Source organism: Phocoena phocoena, chromosome X, assembly GCF_963924675.1.
Source record: "Phocoena phocoena chromosome X, mPhoPho1.1, whole genome shotgun sequence".
NCBI classification, from domain to species: domain Eukaryota; kingdom Metazoa; phylum Chordata; class Mammalia; order Artiodactyla; family Phocoenidae; genus Phocoena; species Phocoena phocoena.
The window spans coordinates 5,537,046-5,543,075 of NC_089240.1; the positions used below are offsets into that span (position 1 = coordinate 5,537,046).

Here is a 6,030-nt window from a genome sequence, read left to right on the forward strand (position 1 = left end):
AGGGAGGGGAGTCATTAGAACCTGGAGAGGAAGAAGCCCCTTCCCCCTGCAGGGTCCCTCCTGCACTATATCTACTGACAAGCCTGACGTTGTGCATGTGTGTCAGGAAGAGTGTTTGAAGGGCGCAGCTCCGGGCTTCACTAGGCAGGGCAGAGAAGGGTGGTCGGACGTGGAGGGCGACTCTACTCGATGACTGACATGCGAGCAGCCTCCTGCACGTGGCACAGGCCCTGTCACTACCGGGAAGACCTCAAGCGACAGGTCCCTGCGCACAATTCGTCCTCCTGGGTTAGGAGAGTTGGGGATTGTGACGAAAAGGCAAACATTGCCTTTACATGTGCAATGTCAACTGTAGCTTATCTACAATTAACCACGTTTGATTTAGAGTCAAAAGGGAATGATTGGTGATACCGCATCCCAAATTATTATTTTAAAAGATTGCCAAGGGGTGATCTGTTTCTAGGTTTCCTGGTGATCTCAGGAATGAGTATTGAGAAACTGGTGATCGTGTGAATTCTTCAACATAAGTTACGGGATACAGACTGCTCTGCAGGTTACGAAGTAAAGGCTGTTCCTTATGCTGCAGTTACTTCCCCACCAGTCTCGCTTGCTGATTTCCTTTAGTCCTTTTTGTCACAGTAAACCATTGGGTTGAAACTACTGGCATAATTTTATCCCAGAATCAGGGATTATGGATTTTAAAATGGTCTCCATGTATTTATATACATAAACTCCATAAAATTGTTTGCCAGAACTATAAATGTTTTTAAGATCCAAATTTATAAACCTGAGAAGAACTAGAAACTTGAAATAAAATAACCATAAATCAAATATTGGCCCGTTGAAATAATTTTTAAAGAAAATATTTATTCCTAGAAAGGATGAGTGATACATAATTTACTGTTGATTATATACTGTTTTTATATTTATAGCTGTCACAATAGATAGAACCATTATATGTATAATGTGTGTATATATATATATATATATAGCTATAACTCATAGAAGTATATTTTCATACAGTTTTTATAGACACTAAATTTTACATTTTTACACATAAAATCTAATTTGGAAACAATATGTTCAGGCCAAAACAGCCTTGCTCATTTTAGTTTTCAACATTTCCATAACTTGTATGGATTTTATTTCAAACCACGTAAGGCATCCAGTTGGCAGCTGAATATTTAGTCAACACAGCCAAATTAATACTAATGTAAAGTAACCAACTGTCTTTCAGAACAGGCTGTAAACTTTTGGACTTCAGACTTAGAAGAGAAGAAACAAACGAAAGGGAAGGAGGGGAGAGGAGAGAAAACCTTTTAGCCTCTAGACGTACAGGAAGGTATTGTGAAAAACACTTCAGAGATGGCCCGTTTATTAGCATGAATAACTTCTTCCTGCTTCTCAAGGATCGAACAGCTCCACTTTGCAAAAGTAGCAGGTTTACAGTCTTGTGGGCCGAGGCAGAGGAGTGCCTCTTCCTTCCTCAGCAGTTTTATAAAGCATTTGTTAATTGCTGCTCTTATGACCCCTACCCCATTCTCACATTTGACATTTTCTAATTTAAAGATGATGGTAGATTTTTCTCTTTAACTGCCTGTTCTAGAAGAAATTCTTCTCTTTGCTTTCAGCAGCAGGTTAGTATACCTCTACATCCCACTTTTATCGTAATCGTAGAGAAAGGAAGGAGGATTCTTGATTGTTTTCAGATCCTGTGTCTCTCTTATGTCCCACACTCAGGAGTGTCTTCTCAGATGAGGATTCTCTTAAACTGGCTCTGGAGCCGAATTGAAAGGACAGCTAATGAAAGCATCCTACTCATTTCCAGAACAAATAAAGCAAGCGAATGAACACCCAGCCAGCTTTCCAGGCCATACAACCTTGTCAGCTGGACGTTTGTTTCTTTTTTTCCTTAAAGAGCTTCAGTTCCCTCCACGCACAAGGATCCCTTGCCGTCTGCCAGCGAGTCTGTCCCCACGGTGTTGATATTTGATGTTGAAAGCAGTGGAAAAGCAAACTTCTACCAGGGTGACCTCACCTAGATGACCTCCCAGTGCCTTAGCACGGGAATGACCGTCCTTGGTTATGAATGACACTCAGGATGAAAAGTGACTGTCCCCCCAGGTCTCACAAGTGTGAGAGCAGATGTTCCTTTCCTCCTAGTCCTAAGTGCGGTGGTGAGCAGCTCTGAACATCTGCCTGAGCCATTGCTGCTACCTCCTCACCGACTAGTATCCGTAGCATTACTCTTAGTGTCTAGGCTGGTTTGGCACTGAGTTTGCATGTTCTGTGAATCCCCTGCTATCAGGACAGATAATCCATTTGGTCTGATAAGCACTGACCTCTGGAAAGCCGAGAGTTTCCTTTTGTGAATTTGCGGGTATGTCAAAGAAACAAATGAATATTAGTGAAGGCGTTATTATAGATTCAGGCCAGTTGGATTCAGGTCTGAAGTGATTTGAAGTCAGATTAAACAAATATTAATTATTATCATCCTCAGCAAACATTTAAAAATAAGTCTGCCCTTCTGTGCTCTTGGCGTCCTTTGGGAATGTTATCGTGGTGTAATTCAAGCATGAGTACCTAATGAGATAGAACCTGTAGTTCTTTTTTCTCCAAACTCCAGAATATTTGCAATGAGTTAATCTTCTCAAAAGGAAACCAAGAGTTTCATGGTTCCCCACAGGTAATTCAGTTTGGAGCAAGTGTGAAAAGGTGAGTTGAAATGAAGCACAAAATAGGAAACAGTGGATTCCCGAAAACCAAGCCGCAGGTGAGGCGGGCCGGGGCCCCCTGCGTCCCCAGGCTTGCTGGAGCTATCTGGTTAATTTATTTCTGGGGTCTAGTTTTGTAGCAGCAGCCCACCATACTCAGCATGAATTCTGCCTCTGAAATATAATTACCAAGACGTGAAAAATGATGGAATTCTCTGAAATGATAAAATAACATCTGTTAAGGTAACTTTTGGCAAGGTTCCCAGCTTTTCATTACTTAAGAGGAATAATGATGTGTTAGTCGCTGTGAAAAAAAGAAAACTCTGAGAAAATGTTAATGATGACTCAAGTGTAACGCCATCATGTACCTCTCAGAACATCCCACCACTGATTTCTTTGGCCTTTACAGCTATTTCGTGCCCCTCTGAAGTGTGATTTTGCAGTGAAAAAAGCTTTACCTACAGAGTTTACTGTTAGCCAGTAAGTTCCCTTTATGGTTGACGCCTTATCATTTCAGTGAGGGAGTAAATAAAAAGAAAAAAACGTGTCAAAATGATGTTTTAAAGTAACATGTACCCGAGGGACAGAGTGGCATGAAAGTTTGGGGCTGAGGATAGGTAGTTTCAGTTTTTAGAATATTGTCCATATGTGGGATTCTACCAACACCGACTCAAAGCATTTTAGGTTTCCATCATCCCCAGTAAATGCCACAGCTCTGTCCTCTTTTTCTTCTGTAGTGCTCAGGACTGCCAGATGAAACACAGGACACCCAGGTAAATCTGAATTTCAGACGAACAGTTTTTTCATTTGAGCATGAGATACACATACTCTAAACAATTAACTGCTGTTTATCTGAATCTTAAATTTAATGTGATATCTTGTATTTTTATTTGCTAAATCTGACAACCCTTGAAGTGGTACCTGTTTTCACACATAGGAAGTTATTTGGTCAATAAAAGCAAAGTTGATTCAATATCACAGCATAGCAGCTGCTCAGTATGAGGAAAATTATAGTAAAAGTAATGTGTTTTGGAGAGGAAGTCATATAAGTATGGGAAGTAGAGCATATTGTAATTCATTCTTGAAGGTTCAGAATTCACATGACTACATTAGCATCTCTAAGAATTTCTAAACTGGGGAAACAGAAAATTTTTCTATAGCCCAGAATTGATTAATCTGATTTTACTAGAGAAACTGATTTGTTGCCTTCATTTGGAGGGAGGGGAGGAAGGTACTTTGTGTGTGTGTGTGTGTGTGTGTGTGTGTGTGTACACATGCACATGCGTGCTCGTGATTGCATAATAGGCCCCTGGGAAATATTAGGAATGAATATGAATCCTGAGATTATAATTTCGGTGTATTCCAACACGACATGAAAAATACCTATTGCCTTTAATTTCCTTTTCCCCACATGTCTCCCGAAATCTTGGCAATTAGGTGAAAAGGGAGGAGATTTTCTCATGTGCATCTAGAGTCATTCTTAGGACTCATATGAGGGAAGATTACCTTATTTTCAAATGTATTTCTGGTAAATTGAATGTGAACGGCAGCTGATGTACACTATCTACAGTGAGAAATGTTACAGATGAGAACACGTGGAATATTAGTAACAAGAAAGGGCCAACTTTTGAGAGGCTCAGCTCAGCTGTGGACTTTACCTACACCTTACACTTGTTCCCTGTGTGATTATCCATACCTGTGGATGGTATGTAATTCCAAGGTGTTGAAAACAACTCTTGAAAAATCTTTCTCTCCTTGTGTCCTGAAGTGTGAAATTCAGCAGTTCTGAAGGCATCGTGTGGTTTTTCACGTTCGGTACTGTAGTAGTTATGGGTTTGGACTGAGACCTAGATCCAAAGTTAGGTTTTGCCACTATTTTCTATGTGACCTTGAGCAACATAGGAAGTGTCGCTCCCCAGTTAGCTCATCTGTGTGTGTAGTGGTGCTTCCCTCCGAGGCTTCTGAGGATTGCGTGAGGTAACACATGTCCTTCAGCCCGAGTGGAGGGACCGTATCTTTAGTGTTGTGTTGTTCGTTGCTGTTTTATTCTGCTTTGTGTTGTTGCCGCTGCGGCTTGAGCTGTCAGACACCTGTGCTGGGTGGGAAACATGGTGGGAAATGGAAACATTTGTTTCTAAGTGTGGTCCCAGAATTCAACTGAGAGGGTGTTACCCGCGGCTGTCCTTTGCTCTGCACCTCAGGGTGCTTTTGTTCCGGAGAAGGTGCGTGTCCTGCCCTCTCCAGACACAGGTTTTGGTTGACATGGAGGCTGTAGAGAGGGAGGGTGTGGTTCTCTGGCACTCAGGGTGCCTGCTACTCTTATATTTCTTTTAATACCCTCAGAGTATAAAATTACTGGGTGACACATTTCCCCGCTGAAAACTACAGTTACCTCGCTGTTGTCTTCTGACTTTGAAGTCTGAGCCTAACCTGACTTTCTCCTCCTCCAGTGAAGGTGTCTCGCTTTTCTGTCTAAACACCTGAATGGCTTTTTATCCTTAAAGCAAAAGCTTTGGAATGTATCCCAGCGCCGTTAAGTCTTACCTAATCCCTCCCCAAACTTATGTTTTTTGGATTCGCGTGTTTCCTTTTACATTATTTCAGGAGAAAATTTTTTTTTTCGTAATCATCCATTTAACAGTTTAATGTATTAAACAATGTAAATGCCTTGATTTCACATATTTTAAAAATCATTTTCACCATATTTGCTTCAGATTTTAAAAAAAGATACACGCGTGTGATGAACAACCAAGAGACTTAATACTGAAACCTGATGTTATGTTGCAATGTTCTGATGTGCTATGAAAAAAAGTTACATTGACATTCTCCCATTCTTCTCCTCCCTCCTCAAGGAAATCAGCTTGTAAAAGTGACACTTGTTCTTCTTGTAAAGGTTTTAAAATACTTTAACTATAATATGTACGTATCCATAAATTCATGTGTTTCAAAATCCTGCTTTATTTGGGGCAGTCCTTAATCTTTTCATTGGATCATCTTAATCCTTCCTTTTTTATTTTTTGCGGTACACGGGCCTGTCACTGTTGTGGCCTCTCCCGTTGCGGAGCACAGGCTCCGGATGCGCAGGCTCAGCGGCCATGGCTCACGGGCCCAGCCGCTCCGCGGCACGTGGGATCCTCCCGGACCGGGGCACGAACCCGCGTCCCCTGACCACTGCGCCACGAGGGAAGCCCCATCTTAATCCTTCTTAATGGTTGTCATCTCTCTTTCAGATTTTACTTCAATCACATTGTCCTTTTCAGCTCATTCATTGTGATTCTCTGATGGCTTTCCTTTAAATCCAGTTTATGGTCCACCC

General features: G+C 41.4%; 1 non-coding gene across 1 annotated transcript; it reads left to right on the forward strand.

Moving 5' to 3' along the window:
- Positions 1–5,444: 5,444 nt before the first annotated feature.
- LOC136143146 (small nucleolar RNA SNORD82) lies at positions 5,445–5,514 on the forward strand. The gene has a single exon (XR_010657846.1). It is a non-coding gene; the product is annotated as a small nucleolar RNA SNORD82 (small nucleolar RNA).
- Positions 5,515–6,030: the final 516 nt, after the last annotated feature.